The 18,664-nt window shown below is 37.2% G+C and overlaps 1 protein-coding gene across 7 annotated transcripts in view; it reads right to left on the reverse strand.

Annotated features, from left to right (window-relative positions):
* The window catches only part of ZNF385B (zinc finger protein 385B), a 141,430-nt gene that overhangs the window by 106,422 nt on the left and 16,344 nt on the right, over positions 1 to 18,664 (reverse strand). The window contains exon 1 of one of the 7 annotated variants that reach the window (XM_054208660.1): positions 374 to 4,377. The exons of the other annotated variants lie outside the window; for them this stretch is intronic. The gene's annotated coding sequence lies outside the window, so the exon portion shown is untranslated. Of the gene's footprint in view, positions 1 to 373; positions 4,378 to 18,664 lie in introns of those variants that run through there. 7 annotated transcript variants of the gene reach the window in all.

Genomic DNA, 18,664 nt, shown 5'->3' on the forward strand with positions numbered 1-18,664 from the left:
GCTTTTAGACCCACTCCCAGTCCTCCAAATGCAAATCAGTTACTGCACCGAGATGAAGATGCTACAGAAAATGAGACTTCAGGACCTGTTAAAACCCTAGTGGGCAGCAGATGGAGCCAGCATCTACCTACAAACATAACAGAGTGACATCAAAGCCCTTTGTACACTTGTCTTTACATTTTTCTTCAGTTCAGGCTAGAGAAGAAGTTAAGGATGCTTTAATGTATGAATTTGGGATAGAAAAGTCACTTGCTTCTTGTTTCCTCAAACCTTTTGACTGGTGAGTGACTACCTGTAACCCAGCCCCGCTATTCTGTGATTTGCACTCCTTTATGATAACTCCAGGTCACTACTTGGGTGGGTTTCTACTTACCTGGGATGTTCTCCTGAGGTGCTAGGCAGACATGATGAGCATCTAGTAATACGGCTGCACAGAACAGCCTGCAAGACTCGGTCACACCATCTCATTTTAAAGGCAGATGAATGATGGTGGACTGTATTTTTAATGTCATTTTCACTTCCTCCTGCAATATACAGAAATATCCGTATTGTCTGAGAATGGATTAACTGGGTAGTTTGGGCTTGCTGTCTGCATTATAGTATTGCCAGTTAAAATAACTACCTTAAAAAGTGCCTTCACTTAGTGAAGGGGCAGTGTGACAAAGCAGCTCACCCACTCCCAACCTATTTGCAATTATTGAAGCAGCAGGGTATTATTTTACTATTTCTGTATCTTACATATATTTCTAGGTCTCCATGCTCATTGCTTTACTGAGCATGTCAGGCATCTTCTTTCATTTCACCCATTTCAAAGGAAAATTTAATGGGTACACAGTAGTTAAGCAGACTTAGTAGAAGATGAGCAGAAATGGCTGATCTTAGGCAACTTAGCCTTAGATCTCCTCTTCTCAATTTCACATTCTTTAGATAAAAATAACATCTTTCTTGAGACTTTTCTTCAAAGAATTCACTCCTTAAAGAGAAACTTGAGAAAGTGTAAAACTAACTTTGGTTTCTTATTTTAAATATTGGACTTCTGCAGAAAACAAAAACCACCACACATACAGGCAAAGGAGTGTTTAATTTGGCATCTCAAATCATTAAAAATATGTTGTATATGACAAAATAGCTGCTTTAGAAAGAAGTATAGGTTTCAAGATTTTTATATACAAAGCAAAAAGAAATGTATAAAAAAATGACTCACAGAAAGGAAAAGCCTGTGTCCTCAAATCCTACAAGGCAGGTATTTTAGGTCCTTCAAAACCAGTGGGAAGAATACAGATCAATATCAGTCTTGTCCTAGAGCACATTCTGTCTTCATTGGGCTAACTTGCAGAGAGCAGCCAGTCTCAAAAGCATCACAAGAGCCCAGGTACCTCCTGAACGTAGAAAAGGACCCCTTACAGAAAATGTTTGCCCCTTTGGAAATGGATTGGACCTGCAGCCAAGCAACTGTCTCCCATCAGTGTAAATAAACACAAAAGAATAACAGCAACAGAACTGTGAGATATGAATATTTCCACATTAAGAAACCAGCAAAACAATAATTTAGTATTTTATTCTTGGACAGAATAGAGTCACACAAGCACTCTTCTCTCTACCCCTCCCAAAAAGTTCACGTTCATTTGTGTCAGTCAGCATTACTGGCCCCTGACAAGAGAAAAACTGACTAACGAGACAAGTGTTGCTTCTGCCCCAGAGCCAGATTTGGATCTAGACTGAAACCTGAGATGCAAAGAAGAGCCAGAGCAGCTTTGTCTCAATCCTTCATATAACCTTTTCTTTTCATGTGGGAAAGCTGACCAGGAACACAGTTACGTAAAGACTAGCACCGAAATACATCTTCTTGCAACCTCACATCTACTTTTTGAGGAAGACCGATATCTTAGTTTTTGCTTACAGAGAAATAGACACCTTCTATAAATAAGAACCCACATATAAAGAACAGAATAAAATAGAAACCATGTCTGACATTACTGGCTGTGAACCAAAAAACAGAGAGATTGCAGAACAGCATAACGAGCTCTGGTCATTTCAACCACTTTCGAAATATCAGTATAAAACAAAAATACGTTTAATCTTAATTAATTAAGATTAATTTTTAATCCTGGATCCACAAGGGGTTTATAAGCAGAGAAAGAGATGTGATCATCCCACCCTACTCAGTGGTCCTCAGGCAGCACCTGGAGCACTGTGAATAGTTCCAGTCTCCACAAATTAAGAAAGATGTGGACAGGCTGGAGAGGTCCAATAAAGGGCCTTGAAGGGCTGGAGAACATGCCCTGTGAGGAAAGACTGAAGGAGTTGGGTCTCATCTCCCTGGAAAAGAGAAGGCTTCATCACAGTATTTTAATACTTAAAGGGCAGCTACAAAGAGGATGGAGGTTCTCTCATCACAGGGAATCACATGGAGAAGACAAGGGGCGATGAGTACAAGTTACAGTGGGAGAGGTTTCACCTTGACAGAAGAAAAAAAAAAATTTACAGTGAGATCAATCATTCACTGGAACAACCTCCCCAGGGACTTGCAGGAGTCCACATTGCTGGAGGTTTTCAAGATGCGATCAGAAGGGGTGCTAGATAATCTCATCCAGGCTCCCCTTCTCAGGAAAGGTTGGACCAGATGGTCTTCCGAGGTCCCTTACCGACTGGGCTGTTCTCCAATAATATGATTAACCAGTTTTGCAAGAATATGTTGTGATAAAGTTTATAAGTATACATATATATGATGGTGATTCCAAAAGACTTATAAAAAAAAAGTTGATGGAGTGAAAAAAAAGTGTCACGAGAATGTTAAATATAACACAATATTATCAAAGTGCTTACTTCTTGTTCACCCTTTTTCAAAACAGCTATTGAAATTGTAATAATTCCCACAAACCTGCTTGTACAGTGTTTCTTGCTTAAGCAAGTTCCAAGTCACAGCCAAGCGCAGCCCACTGAAGATGAACAGTTTTTTCTAGTAATAGATAGGAGATCTAAACATACAATTCCAGACCATAAAAATAACATCAAGAAATCTCATTAAGTTAACCTACAAGGGAAAGTAGCCATCTATATTCCTTACAGCGACCTGCCAAAATCCCTGTAGACTCGGTGAAATGATTAAGAGTCCATTCTCTGTACTGTCTTCTGAGACAGAAAAACTATTGTTCTTATGACTAAACGATCACAACTCAAAATACTGTGACAAAATTTTCAAGATATAAAAACTCCAAGAATGATCCTTTTAGGCTTTCTGAAGACCTCTAGTGCTCCATATTCTCTGAAGCTCCAGTGTGAAAGTGACACAGGAAATGCACTTTTATATTCAGATAAAAAATATTACACATAATATCAGTGTTCGGAAAGGTGAATATGAAATGGCAATTTCACATCTTCAGCTTCAGTTGCTGAAACACAAGGGGAAACACACAACCAAGCCTCCCGCTACAGTTTGTCAGGTTTTATTTTCTCTCTTATTATTGTAACAGTGACACGAAAGTGCATGTTGATTATAACTAGGTGTGACAGCACCTAACATTTCATGCTCTGTGCTCCTCTTCCTCAGAGAAGGCATTTTTTGTAGCAGATAAGAATACCCAGTTACTAGTGGCCTGGAAACGGGCTCATTACCATTTCGCATAAGACTAGTGTCTTATCATGAAATTTATTCATTAGTTTTACAAACAGAAAGGTCAAATCCCAAATCCTTTACTCATCTTGTACCTCCCATTTGTACGCTGTCTATCCAGAAAAGATTTAATTTGCCAGAATAAAGCTATTATCAATTTTCAGTATAAATACATTACTCTGCCACAAGTTCTTTCCCCTTCCCCACCTTACTCGTGAACTTTTTTATTGCAATGTTAGTTACTGTTTTTACTTAAATCATTTCCTCTCTGTTACATGTTAAGATACAGCAACATTGTAACAAGACAGACCATAATAAAAAGGCAGCTGATTCTCCACGACCTCTACAACTGGTTTTAACTCTTTTCTATGAAGGTGAGAGCAAGCACTTGCACTTAAATGAAAAAAAAAAAAAAAAAAGGCAGCATAAAAATAAGGTGTGCTAAGTGATACTAGTTCAGGAAATGAGAGACTAGCCCATTAATGCAAAAATCTCCCTTAAAATCTAGACAAAGCCTGCTGCTCAGACATCTTCAAGAAATGAACCAAGCAAAGGTTGATAAGACTCTTTGAAACATCTCTACTACAATAATATGCAACAGGTTAAGTGTTTACTTGTCAATATTATTAAAATGGAGTTTTAACACTGCTCATAATACATAGAAGTTTCATATAGAAGCCTCTACATCCTATTATTAAGCTCACTTGAACTAAAACGAAAATAGTTGCAAAAATACCAACTTTTTTTCCCCCTTACACCTTCTATAAGTTTTTGGGTATTTTTATTCTTGTTCCTTGCCTGTTAACCACCTTGCTGAAGAGGATACTAATGTGTAAGTTCCCAAGAGCCGACATACTTACATAATTTAAATCCATAACAAATAAAGCATAATGCTCAAACCTAATTTTATTTTTTATATATATATATTATAAGTATATATTATTATGTTGTTTCTTTTTTTTCCTCAAATTTTTAGTAAAAACAAAACACTTCTTGCTTTAACATAATTTCCCCTCATCTCCATTGACTTGAGAAGATTTCCATCAGGAAAGGAAAAAAAAAGGTAATTAAATATGGTAATTACAGCTCTGGTCCTTTTTTGTCAGCTACAAGTTTGGGAATCAGAGCTGCTTTTCCCTAACAAAGTAGCTGCTGAATTAAAATCCTGCTCATCTAACATCAAATCTTTCAAGGCGGTAAGAGTAAAACATTTAAGAAAGTTTTCCCGTAACAGCCACTGGCAAAAATCTTAATTATGCTGAAACTCTGAGATCTATTTTGTCTTATTTTTTCTTATCGTGAATCTTCATTCTGAAACAGATACAGTTGTTTGGAAAATTGCAATTACATTATCCTTTGGTGCCTCTTGATCTTATGCAAAATGTTCTGATACTTAACATTCACGAGACAGAAACAAATTCTTCATCTATAAAACGCCCAGCATCCAAGTTTTAACACAATGTTATGTTCAGAGGTGAAGTTCACTATGCCATGTGAAATGCTGAATACTCACTTTTACGTCTGGATTTACAGAAGCTGTGACAATTATAAAATCAATTAATGACCTGTCACAAAAGATTATTCCCTCAGATGATTCTGCAGCCCTACTTTCCCAAAAGCAGACCAGCTTCCTTGCTAGATAAATGTATCCCCAGATATACACAAAAGTATTCTGCCTTAGGAGCCACGCCATGAATGCCAGAGTGAGAAACAGCCTGGCTTTTCGATCAGTAAGACCCCACTCCTTTTTTCTGCCTCCTCCTCAAAATACAGCTTCATCAAGAATTTCTATTAGGTAAGACTAAGTACGCCTATTGTAGCTCCAGATGACTTCCAGATTATTAAGAGAAATATGTAATTCAGCACATATGAACTACATTTCAGTCTTGTCTAGATTATACAAATACAATGTTTTCATTGATCCTACACCTATGCAAATTAAAATACATATTAAAGACTGAGAATGAACAAAATCTTATGAGTGTTTTTTTCAGCTCTATGTCACTTTCCTTTCTCCTTGACTGGAGAGAAACAGGACCGTTCTGCAAACTCTTGAGTGGAGTTTAGAAACCATTAACTCAAACTACAAGGTCATCAAGATAAGAATAAAATCAATAGGATTGTCCTTCTGGGCTCTTTTCAGATAGGGCTAATAAGTCTCTACAGCACATTCTTCTCCACACTGGTTCCTTTTTATTCAAATATTTACCCTGGTTGCAATTTAACTTAGGGTTTGCTTTGTAAGGTGTCAGTGTTCTGGTTTTGAGACTATAGCACCATTTCTTGCATCTGGTGGGACCGCACTGCTGCAAGGCATCCCTGAGTATACACAACATCCCAAGCAAGCCTAGGCAATGCACGGCTTGCTGAAGAGAATGGGAAAATAACGCTCAAATAATGTAAGACAGCATCTGTTATGACCACCATTATAAGCCAGAATGAAAGTCTACATTAGGTTTGATGTTAATTCATTAAACACAAGTACGGAAAATTGGACTCTCTCGAAACGCAGCCAATGATGACTTCTCCTGAACAAACCCACTGCACAACCTGAAGGAGGGGCTGGATTCAAGACACCCCCAAAACTTGTGTGCACAAGCTACTGGTGGGAGAGCTTTCATCAGACAATGACAAGCACTAGCACAACTGATGTCTAGATGTTGATCAGTATCTTTTAAGGCTCTTTGCAAAGCTGTCTCTCTACCTCCCTCGCCAATCCTTCAGCTGATAACATGAACATCAACTCGTTTGTTTCCCACAAGCAGATCACTCCTTATGCCGCCCCTGACACCGGAAATTTCTGTCTGATGGTCATCCTGTTTGCCACCATTAATCATTTAATGGATTATTTTAAAGAAACTGTCACCTCCTAGTAGCTAGGTAGATGATTCATGAGGGGATTAGTATTTAACCTATTTGTACTGTACAGTCTGTGAAAAAGCAACAGCTTTATATACCTCCGGTATACAGACACCAGGTATTTTCTACATGATCTTCTTTATTTTGGCCTATAACCATGTTCCTTCCCTCTACCTGTGGTCCCACACTTCCTGAGGCTGGTTTTAAAGCACGCTGTAGATCAGGAAATCAGTACTGTCTTGTGCCCTCTACCACTGGGGAGCCCACCACGACACAACCCTGACGGCCAAAATGCAAAACCAACACACAACATTTTTCCCAGGATATTGAAGTTACTGCCACGAACAAAAGATACCAAAAGTAAGAACCTGGGGGGAAAATTAGGAAAGTTTAACAGATGCAGTCAGATGTGCAAACTTTGCATTATTTAACTCAAAGTTGTTTTCTTTACTTTGAGGATTCCTCCCATTCTTTCAATAGCACATAACCTGTAATAATGGAGTGCCTGCTTAATTGAATCTCATTTACTTAAGTGCTTGTAAAAGAATTCAGAAAATGTGCTACACAGAGTATATTAATAATCTTTGAAAATTCAAATAAAAACATGGCATAATGCATATGAATAAATTCACATTTTATTTATATGGGAATGTATATAACGTGATAAAAGCAACAGTCGTGTTTTATCCAGGAAGAAACTGATTTTCAACCGCAACAACTGCAAGGGGAACAACCCCCCAAACACATTTGGACACCACTGTAATAGTGTAAAAAGATTATGTTCTCAAAATTTATTTCATAAATCATTATGGAAGTAATTCAGTTATTTTTTTCTGATTCAGAGAGATGTGCACGTATTACACATGCTGGCTGGGAAAAATGACAAACCTGTGATTTCTGAAACTATCAGAGTCTTAGAGTTATATTGTAAATGAATGGAAATATCCTATTAATATTTGTACCTCAAAAATAGATCATAATTAAGTACATTAGTACTATACAGAACCTTTTAGCTCCCTTTTGGTTAACCTGGATTAATATGTTGTAATTTTTTTAGGAGTAAGAGGAAAGAAACTTTCTAAATGTTATGTAATTCTAATTAGCTACATACTAACTGACTACATAAATCTGACAGAAGTAATGAGTTAAATTTCAGTACCAATATCATAAAGCCTGAAAATGTTCATCAACTAAATTAAATTCCCAAAAAAACCTGTACATCTAGTATTGTAAGGATTCAAAGCCTTTCAAGTGTTCTGGGTTCAAAGGAAGGGGGGAGGGGGGGGGAGTGTTACTCTAAGAAACACGTACTTTTAATAAACGTCAATGCTATTATTGAGAAAAGAGGACGATTAGGAAATATTCTAGAAAGTGTGCAAATACAATTTCTCACACAGTACGTAGGTTTTGGTGTATTTTTGTGTAGGTGCAATGATAAAAGAAACATGCAGCAATGCTACATACTTCATTCACATCAATTGAGAGCAGACACAACACTTGTTGTTTCAATGGATTTCAATAAACTTCAGCGCTGAAGTTCCATTCTTTCTTTTGAAATCATTCAATGCAATAAGACTGGATACAGCTAAGATAAATAAATCTTTAGGTTTATAAACCTATTAGGTGATAAAACTGTTTCATTTTACCAACTTTGGTAAATGAAAATAGACAGAATCTAAAAACATATTAAAAGTCATTCTCCATCAACTGTGTAGAGCTTAATCATATCAATACCTCCTGCACAGAGTTATTGATAGCAGCATGTTTCAATAAATCGCATGTCAGAACATGTCAAAGCAATAAACACATAAAAACACTCACAAATGAAGAGAATTAGCTGACTGATGTGGGTGCTACAATCTGAACAAAGTTAGACCAATTCTTCCACCAATTTTTCCACATTTGACTGAGGATTTGCCAATAAAATGGAGTACCACACTTCACTCACAGAACTTGCTTCAGTGTTTGACCTTGCTCTGATGTACAAGCCCAGCGGTGCGCAGTACCAGTGGTGAAGCTCCAGAGTACAAGACATTGTGCTGATTTTACTGCTTTTGAGTCACCAAAGAAAAACCCACAGTTAATCACAAATCTTCAAAGACAGTTACTTAAAATTAAGCTCTCAAGTGCTCTGCTAGATTGCAAGCTCAACACCCTGCCAGATTAAGTCCTTGCTGAAACCCAAATGCATGCTGCTTTGTTGAACCATTAAGTTGTTATGTATGCGATGAACCATACAATCATCGTACATACAAATCATACAATTTTACCTTGACTTGCTAATTTACCTGGCCTTGCTAATGTTAATATCCATATCACTGATACAAATCTTCAAAGGGTTTTCGGTGAATACTTTTTTTACCCTACCAGTAACTTGAAGTACAGGTTTTAGAAAAAACCCAAATAAGTGCATTGCATGTTAACACACGAATAGAGGCTTGCATATTATGCAAGAAAAAAAGGGTTTTTTAAACACAGATTGTAAGCTAACATGCCCTGTGGTATCACATTTATCTGATAAGATTATCATATTAGTAGTTACTGTAGTCTATCACAAATGAATATAGCTATTAACTCAAAAATCAGGGCCTAACAATAATCTATAATTTCACATTATACAGGTCTCTGCCAATTTAATATTCATACACTAAGATAGCTTAATGCTTTTCACATGTGTTTGAAGACAGTCCAATCTGGCTAAAAGCAGATGTTTCAAGCTCTTCAACTCAATTCCTTGTACACTACCATCTTGAACAGGGAAATCAGGAACACATTTTTGGAGTGGAAACTGTTTCAAGACTCCTACTGGATAAAACAAGTGAGCCACAGAAACCTTCCCAGAGGTGTCATCATCAGAAAGCAGCTTGGCAACAGACAATTTTACAAACCTCTCCGAAATCTCAGAGGCTGAAATGCAGAATTCTAGATGTGGGACACGTGGATTTGCAAGTCCACCTTAGAGAGAAAGAATTTAGAAAGTAATTAACGATAGCAGTCAGCATAATCTAATGATTGCTCTTTTGCAAGAGCACAGCCGTGCACAATACTTTTGTATGATAAACATGGAGTGATTCAGTTTGGGTTTCATGAAGTGGCAACTTGATCGCAGGTACGTTGGAACATTTTATCACAGATCTAATTTTGCAAGTGGTAATTCTCCTTTGATCAGTTGCTAAGTTGAGAAGATAATTGAGGGACAGTGAATATCTGGAGGCAACTATACAGGACATGTTGAAAATACAAACAAGCTATGTAAACAACAACAGCAGCAGCTCATCTTTAATAAACTCAGAATGGTGATACTCCCTATAAACAGAACAAATACCAGCAGTGCCACCACAGCATGCTAATCACGTGCACACCCTTACACAGTTATTGGTGGGCTTAATGACACACCAGGAAAAGCATTTCAGGAATAGGCAGCAACAACTGCCATGGATGGAAATCAGCCTACCTAGCTTCTGGTTTTAGCAATACGGTGCTTAACTGCTACGTTTGGAAAAGACAAAAGGAAAAAAAAAGGTCATTTTGGTTTTGTGAACTATGCAGAATGTTAAAATACCTATTCAAAACAGATAATCTAGACAGAGAGTTCGACTCACGGCAGTGGATAGAGATACAGGTTTTATTTGGCAGCATGGGAAAAAATGGAGTTGTCTAGACACAGGTCAATTCATATAAAGAGAGATGCTCTGCAATCTCTTGCACTTGAAGAGATGCAGAAAAGCCTTTATCTAACACTCTAAACAAGGAAGGCAGTCACTGCCCTTACAAATGCAATTACAGACCATCTTAGTCCTTCCGAGTACAAAGGCATCATGAAAATGCTCAGCAATATCCACTCCCTCAGGTGAAGCTATCTTTCCTTAACAAGGAATCCTATCTGGAAGGAGTTTTCCTAATGGCATATAAGAATCTGAACCTGCTCCAAGATGCTGACAGCCATAGCCGAGTCATCATTCTCTATTGACAAAAGTGGAAGTGACTTCAATGGTTGACAGTCGCCATAAAGGTTACTAGGCTGAAAAACAATCCCAACTCAACTGCAATGCCACAAGCACAAGACAGACATACTCAAATTTGTTAGACCTAAAGCCTGCCCACACTACACACATTAAAAATATATCATATACCTTTATGCATTTACTTCATAAAACCTTCCTTGCGGTTTCCTCCTGTACAGAGGAAGGAATAACTGCACTCAAAAAATGCTCAAAACATCTCAAAGTAATTCTAAGGGCATTCTGTATGACAGTGATAAGGAGTGTATAATATCATGAATAAAACATATTATAATTTTATGCATACTTGTTTAGCTTACATATCAACACCTGAAAAGTAACTAGCAAACCATTATCCTTCATTTGCAGACAAATAAAATTGTAGTTTTATTTATGGTTACAATATACAATTGAGAAAAAGCCTGCTTATTTTGAGGTTACCCTAGAAAAGCATCACTATTTGAGTTAGTCAGACCCAAACTTTTGACTTTCAAAACACTTCCAGATGTTCCTCCAGATTTATTTTTTAGTAGTTTATGTTAATGTTACAAAAAGCTTGCCGTATTTTTGAATGGCTGCAATTAAGATGCCGCAGTATTTTATGAAAGACATCTAGGTACTCCATATTTCGCAGTGACTCCAACTAGCCTGTCTTTTCCACTCTTGCTAGATTCTGTAGTCCTGAATTTGGTATATTCCCAAGCATATTTCCTTTGCTTAGGCTTAGCAGGAAATAAACCCAAATGAGAACCAAATAATTTATGCTCTTCTTATTAATACACAGAATTCTAAAATAATTTCAATTCACGGAAATTATCTACCACTGCTTCGATTACTAGTAGTATGGCACTTCTCTGCCCACCTCCGTTTTGTACTCTGGAATTATCTTTAGTTATTTTTTAATTCTACATGTGCATATACTACATATAAGCATAAATATCCCTGTAAAAGATTATAAATTGAAACACTGCTGATTCAACCCATTAGACAAAAGACTAATAACCAAATGATTCTGGAAAATCAAATCATGTTTTGAACAATGGTTTTAGTAATAGATTAGGTCATTTCTTCATACGTGAAAGCCCAGTTATGAAGTAGGCCTTGAATAAGTTCCACATGCCCATAAAACTGCATGCAGAACTCTATTTTTTATTTTTCAGTTCTTTAATAGTGTACTCTGCTTATTTCGAGTATCTCCTTGGGATATGTTCTTGCACTCAGGTATTTCCTTGAGTTACATTCACGTACTTTTAAGTGTTTTCACTTTCAGACATAGCTTAGGACTTACTTCCCTTTTCTGTTTTTTTCATTATTGAAATGTTTAAAATCACTTCAGAAGTTTCCTGTGATACAATCTTTACCACCTCCTATAAAAATAGCAGTTTTTCTTTATCCATGCCTTTTCTATACAACTTCAATCTCCTAACATTTGAAAGAACCCTGTTCTTAGAACTGCTTAGATCTTATTTTCTTTTGGTGTAGGAGATTTATTACCTGTGAAATATTTTATTGCCTTATTTACTGGCTTCAGCGTCCCATTCTGGGAAAGTAGGCAGATCAGCTACAGGCACCCCTAAAGACAATGATGTTAATGACTCCAGCTGATGTTCCTACTTTTCCAGCCAATGGAAATGTGAGTCCTGTTCCTGCAAGCAGCATGTTTCCTGAAGCACTGCCCCAGCTCACTCCAAGCGCTCAATACCTGGAGCAAAGCCAGACCTGTACCCTGGCCTGTTTCACAAAACTGTAGAAGACTACACTCAGTCACCTACCAAAGAAAAAGAAGTAATTTATATTTTCCATAAGCAGGACTGCTCAATATAAAACCAGGTGAGTCATGAGAAGGAAAAGAACTAAAAAACCCTAAAGCTTATTCTCTCCAAGGAATGGGCTTAAGACAAAGATAGTTCCATAACGGGAAAATAAAAAATCAGAATCAGTATATTTCTGTAAAACCTTTCATCTTGGATCTCCAAGTCATTTAAAGCCGTTAATTCACTGAGCCTTTCAACATGCCTTTTCTTTGTTCACATAGCACTGAAAAATGAATGTCCAAGCTTTTGCTTACAAATTTGGCATGCATAAAGCCAACAAAATATATTTTAAAAAACTAATGTTTTGGAAATGGTTCAGTTGCACACATCACAAAACACCTTAACAAAGCTAAATTTCCTTCACCCAGCAACATGAAATTGGCCATTCAATTATCAAATAAACAACTGAAAAGAGAATTCCTGCAACAAATACCTATGACTAAGAAATTCAATTTCCTCCTTGGGCACAGAGAAATGGGTGCCAAACTTGAAGGAAAATATCCAGCTACTAGCTCCTTCCAATTACTGTGCCATCCCAGACATTACTATGTAGCCTTATCAGCAGTCAATGCAACTTCCCTTACAGTCTCTCATAGATACTTACATTCTATTTATCAATCATACATGGACCAAATGTTGAACACCATCCCAACATTTCCACATCAAAAAAAGAGTTTAACAGCATTTGACAGATGAAAAGAATGAACAGCCAGTGTACAAGGACACTGATTACGGTGCGCAGCTTACAAATCCGTGTGAAAAAACTTCAAATTTATGCAATTGCATATTTATATTTCTATTGAAATGTAACAGAATTTTAAGATTCAGCAAGCCTAAGATCTGGACTCTGTGCATTTAACATTGAGGACCTGGAACTGGGTTGCTGATAACCTGGGTGTGTGCAAAATGCATCACAACCTGAGACAGGGAGTTAAGAGGTCTCTGACCTCTTTCAGCCTGTTCGACTGCGTACTTGTTTTCTGAGGGTGGTTCATTGATTCATTCTTCCTTTTCAAAAACAAATACCCTCATGACTGAGTTTTATTTGCAAGGCATGGAAAGAAAAAAAACAGTCACTTGTATAAGGAAAATATCAACTTTTTATAGCTGTCTCATTAACAAATCAGCTGCATTGTGTTTAGCCCATTAAAAAAAAAAAAGCAACCCTGCCCAAGCCAAAGACTGTCCTACAGGAACACACGAATTTAATATGCAGCAAAACAGATTAATCTTCAGGAAGCTATTCTGCTTGCTCTTGTTCATACATTAGCCATTTTTCTACTGTGATATAATGGAAGTGTTGCCAAAACAAACATTCACTTTCATGAGAAACATCAAGAAAAACACTTGACTTTAGCAGAGTGATTGTTTCTAGATCAGTCTCTTCATCCAATTTGCTCTACTGTCTTCATGCATTATGTTTCAAAGCAGATTTTAAAATTTTGGGGATAAGCCTTTCCCATGACTCTGTACAAATCTAGCATTATAAAACTGTGAATCTTAAAACATGCCTGCAATACAAATAATCATTCAGTTAATTACTATAACATGAAAGACAACAAGCTCTCAGCAAAATGCCTCTCATTTGTAAAGATGATCATGACTAGTCCTATGCCAAGAAAAGGCTGAAGATTTGTTTAAAAACAACAAGAAAACCCACAGTATAATCTAAAATCTTGTTTAGAGTTTCTTTTTGCTACAAGGCTACATTCAACAATTATGTGGGGTTTTTTCATCTTGAAATCAAGACATACAGTACCTATGTATGTAAGATTCCCTTATTGGACATTAGTTGGCAGGCAAGTATTTTTCATTATAATTTATTATATCAATTCTTGGTTTGGTTTTTTTTTAAAAGGCATTTTATTAAGCCTCCATGCTCCACATCCTCTCCAATTCTTATTACCATTTTCATACCCTATGGTGAGGCTGACAAGAAGCAGCGTAGATTTGACAATCAGAAGCGCATGAATCCAGCAAGAAATTACTATGCAAATGTGTCTGGGAGAAGATAACATTAATAAATATTTGCTGATGGGCCTTTTGCTCCAGTAGGTGGCACGTTTATAATGAAAACTTAACAGTAGTTTAAGCCAAAGATCAGAAGCCTCAGATGTACGTGTGGCTGATGGATGACAAAAGAGGAAAAACACTTCTATGTGTTGTCATTTTAGAGGAACCAAGCCAAGCTCAATACCTTGGATGAAAATATTTTCCTTCCAACTTCTCACATTCTATAAATGTTTTATTTACCAAAAAAGAAGTCTTTTTGTTCAGCAGTTACTAGCAGCTTCCAAAACTATGTTTCAAAATACTCAGATACTCTCAGAGCTGAAACATAAAGCAGAATAGGCAACATAAGTTTTGTCAAAGAAAAAAAAAAAAAAACAGGCAGCCTGAAGAGTTATTTATTAAAAAAAACAAAACACAACTAAACAACTTTATACATGTTAAACTTAAGTTAATTCTGCAGCTAAAAGGAACAAAGTCACAGGAAAGCACACCACATTTTTACTTCACTGTAAAGAAATATCAGTTCTAAACTCTGACACTAAAAGGAAAATACAGAGAAGGGGGAAAAAATACTACCATGTGATTACATAAAATTTCAATTTAGACTACAAGAATGTAAGATGATGTTTCAGAAAAAACAGTAACCGACCTTGGGTAACTACTTAACTTCAGTGGGGGGAAGCATAGGGAGGGCTTACCCAGCAGGAAAAAAAGCAGGCAATTCAGGAGTGACCAACCTTCCCAGACATTCAATGATGCGCAGGAGAGCAGAATTCTACTACTGTTTTAGTTTGAGCATTTCTACTTTACAAAACAACCTCCTTTTTTAATTCAAACCATGCTGTGATTTTCAGTTCTTAAAATACAAAGCGGCAACATACATTTGGATTTGTTCACAAACAGCAGTCTCAAATCCTGAATACAGGTATACATATGGATCAGGGGTCATCCTGACGCAGAAGTGAGAAGAGCTTAGACAAAGGTCAAGTCTGCAGACAATACAGGAATTACAGAAATGAAAAATTAAGCAATACTTAAATTCATACAGCTTTCTCACTCCCACTTCTGTGGAAGAAAGTCTGGTATCAGGAAAAAAAAGCCACGTTCTGGCAGCACACTCTTTGGAGTCAGAAATTCTGAACACCAGTATTAGAAAGATTAGTATTATGTATTACAGTCACAGGCTTAAGAGCAAGCCTGTTAACAGTGACATCTTGACAAGACAGTTTTGTGCAACTAAACTGTAAGCATTTTACCTTAAGTAAAACAGGAAGGAATTAGTCATCCAAATAAATTAGTATGCTTACACCATGCTTCCACTCTTAACCACAAACTACAGAAAGCGATCTTTGTGGATAGATGGATGTGGGTGATGGGGACACGCTCCAAAGGAGTTAAAGACACCCCAAGGATAATAGTCTGAATATAACACTGTATGATATTGTCTCTAAACAATCCCAAGGAAGTGGGAAAAAGACCATGGCTAATGGGCATGCCTGTCAGGTACTAGTGTACCAAAAAAGATAAAGACTCAACAAAATTATTTACGTGGTTAGATTACAGATATTCTTAGTTCCAAAACTTCAGGTAAAACTATAAGAAAACATCCGTCAGGCAAACCACGTATACGGTGTCTTTACAAGCTGGTTAGGAAATAGGCAGAAGATTCTGTATTCCCCATTTCCTGTGTCTTCACTGAAGGTATGCTTTAGATAAATAAAAGCTTTTGAAATTAATACCAAGAAAATTAGGCGAAATGATGAGCACACATCATATAAAGGAAACAGGACTAAACCAACACCACGCCAATTCCAATGCTGATATTAAGCTTCATGCATTTGCAAAAAAAAATTATGTAACAATCAGTAAGGTAACTTTGGGTGACAAAGGTCCCCACACACCCTGGATGGCATCAAGAAGTAGGCATAGAGCTGCCGCATAGCTGCCTCTCAGTATTTAACACACAGTTTTAGAAATGGAGGACAAACTCTACAGAAGAGCAAAACAAGCAGTGGATGCCATAAGGAAGGGATTTGACTTGCGAAACAGCTGTCCTTTCACAAGTGCTCACTGAGAAAAGCTTGACCCTGCCAGCTAAAAATTAACTGGACGAGAGAAAAAGTCCAGAAAAATCTTGAAAACTTGATGCTAAGAAAGAGAGCTTTATGAACTCGGTTCTGGTTGAAAGAGTATTTGTTACTGTTAAGAGTTTGTTGTGTAGACTTTAAAAACCAGGACCCAACAGTCCACTGTTGTGAAGGGAAAGCTGTCATTCTGATTCATCACAGAGTCACTGAGACCACTTATGCAAACCAAGTTATTAAAAGAAAAAACTAACACATACTCTTTTCAGATGCTACATGACCTGTGTTTGTAATTGCACACTTAATACAAACTTTAAATCAAGCTTCCTTGCCATTTTAAAAGGAGAATGTATCTAATAATAGGGGTTCTGTAATAGCAGGGAAGAAAAGGCACCTCCTGGCTCATAATTAGAAAATTCAAATTGGCAGTAAGATGCAGTTCTTAACTGCAAAGGTAAAGGGTTATTTAAACAACTCAACAGTGTAGCAAGTAAATTCATCACATCCAGAAGTCCTTAAATTGAACTCAATGTGTCTCTAAATAATGTGTTCTAGTTCAATTGCAGATTTACTGGACTTAACAGTAAGCACTGGCATGTTCAGGAAAGTAATTTCTTCCACTGAAGGAATTAATGCTTGAGATTATTTTGTCTGGTGGTGTACAGAAGATAAGGCTTGGTGATTCCTTTGGCCCTCAGAGTCTATGAGCCCCAGCGGATGCACCAATTCTGATTTTGTTTATACTAGAAGAGTCAGGCTAGACCATACATGGCTTACAAATTTGTTGGCTTCCAAATTTCTTGGTAACAAGTTCGCTTTGATTAGTGTAACAAGACGATTTTTCTCATTATTTTCAGTTAATTGTTAGTTGTCCCTTCAGACTTCACTCTGGCAGCTGATTGCTCCACACCACAACAGTACAGTCATGTTCTACTAACGTTCAGCAACAAGATCAAAGGGGGGAAAAACAAAAGAAAAAAGAGGCCATTTCTATGAGATTGTGGATTCCTCAAAGAGTCCTCCACTGTGTGTCTGCACCGTTACGGGTTGTTGCTGCTACAATCACATAACACCTGAAACCTTGAGTTTGCAATACAATTTCTACTGACCCTCGAACTCTATTAAAGTTAGGCAATAAACAACATGTTCATGCAACAGATGGCCTAGAAAATAACAGAGTGAGTAAAGGGATTTCAATTTCAGGATAGGTAGCATATTTACAGTAGCACATCAGTTTCTTGCAGATTATCACCATTCACCTACCTACTAAAACCTGCTATTTTGACACATTTTAGGATACATTATTTCTAGCTACATGTTTCTGACCACTCAAGACAGAATATAAATTGCCATTTTTTCACCCAGATTCCATGCATGCTCCCCATCTCGTACACGGGCACCTCATCCAGTCTTTTTAAACTCCTCGTTTTTCCAGCAGTATGCCTTTGCAAAAGGCAGATCGCTGTTGAACCAACACCACACATCCTCTTTCAGAGAGGCTGGATCATCTCCCTTCTGCTTAGTGCGCAGCTGTCGGTTCTGAGAATGATAACCCCTCGGACAGGATGGATGAGACTCCGAGCAGTCAAACAGCCTGCTAATTGCCAGCCAGCACAAAGAACACATTCCTGCTCTCCACTTCGTAGTTATTCAATTAATGGACGACAATTTCTGTGATTAGGATTCTTAGTTATCTAAAGCAGTTAAAGTAACTTTGATGCATTGCATTGACCTTTGCAAAGGGAAGACTTGAAGGAGCCAGGGTAGCGTGCTGGCTATCTATCAAAGCAACCCCAGGTTCTCAAATGAGGAAAACAGCACAAAGCAGAAATACTTTAAAAGTATAGATAGATTCGTTTGCCCAATTCATCCACTGACTTACAGTCTGGATAATCATAACAAATATTTCTGAAGCAATACTGTAAAAAGCTGGGAAAATAACTGCATTTAGTCTAAGACAGAAGGTATGTGTGTCTCATTCCGTCACCTCCCAATAATTTAAGCAAAAAATAAGCACATTATGACTGTAAACATGGCTTGTCTTTGCCAGGGTAGATGTCCAGTGCAATAATGTGCAACAGATGGGATCATTATCCACTAAAACCTGCTCTTTCCTTCTGCCGTTGGAGTCTTGATATAAAATGCAATTGAAATCTATAACTTCAATTTCAAATAGGTCTTTAAATTTCAGTTATGCTTGGTATTCAACAAATTAAAAACCCTTCAAATATGTTTCTTGTACATAAAAGACCACCACGCAAAGAAACCTACATCAACAAT

Source organism: Rissa tridactyla, chromosome 7, assembly GCF_028500815.1.
Source record: "Rissa tridactyla isolate bRisTri1 chromosome 7, bRisTri1.patW.cur.20221130, whole genome shotgun sequence".
Lineage (NCBI taxonomy): Eukaryota > Metazoa > Chordata > Aves > Charadriiformes > Laridae > Rissa > Rissa tridactyla.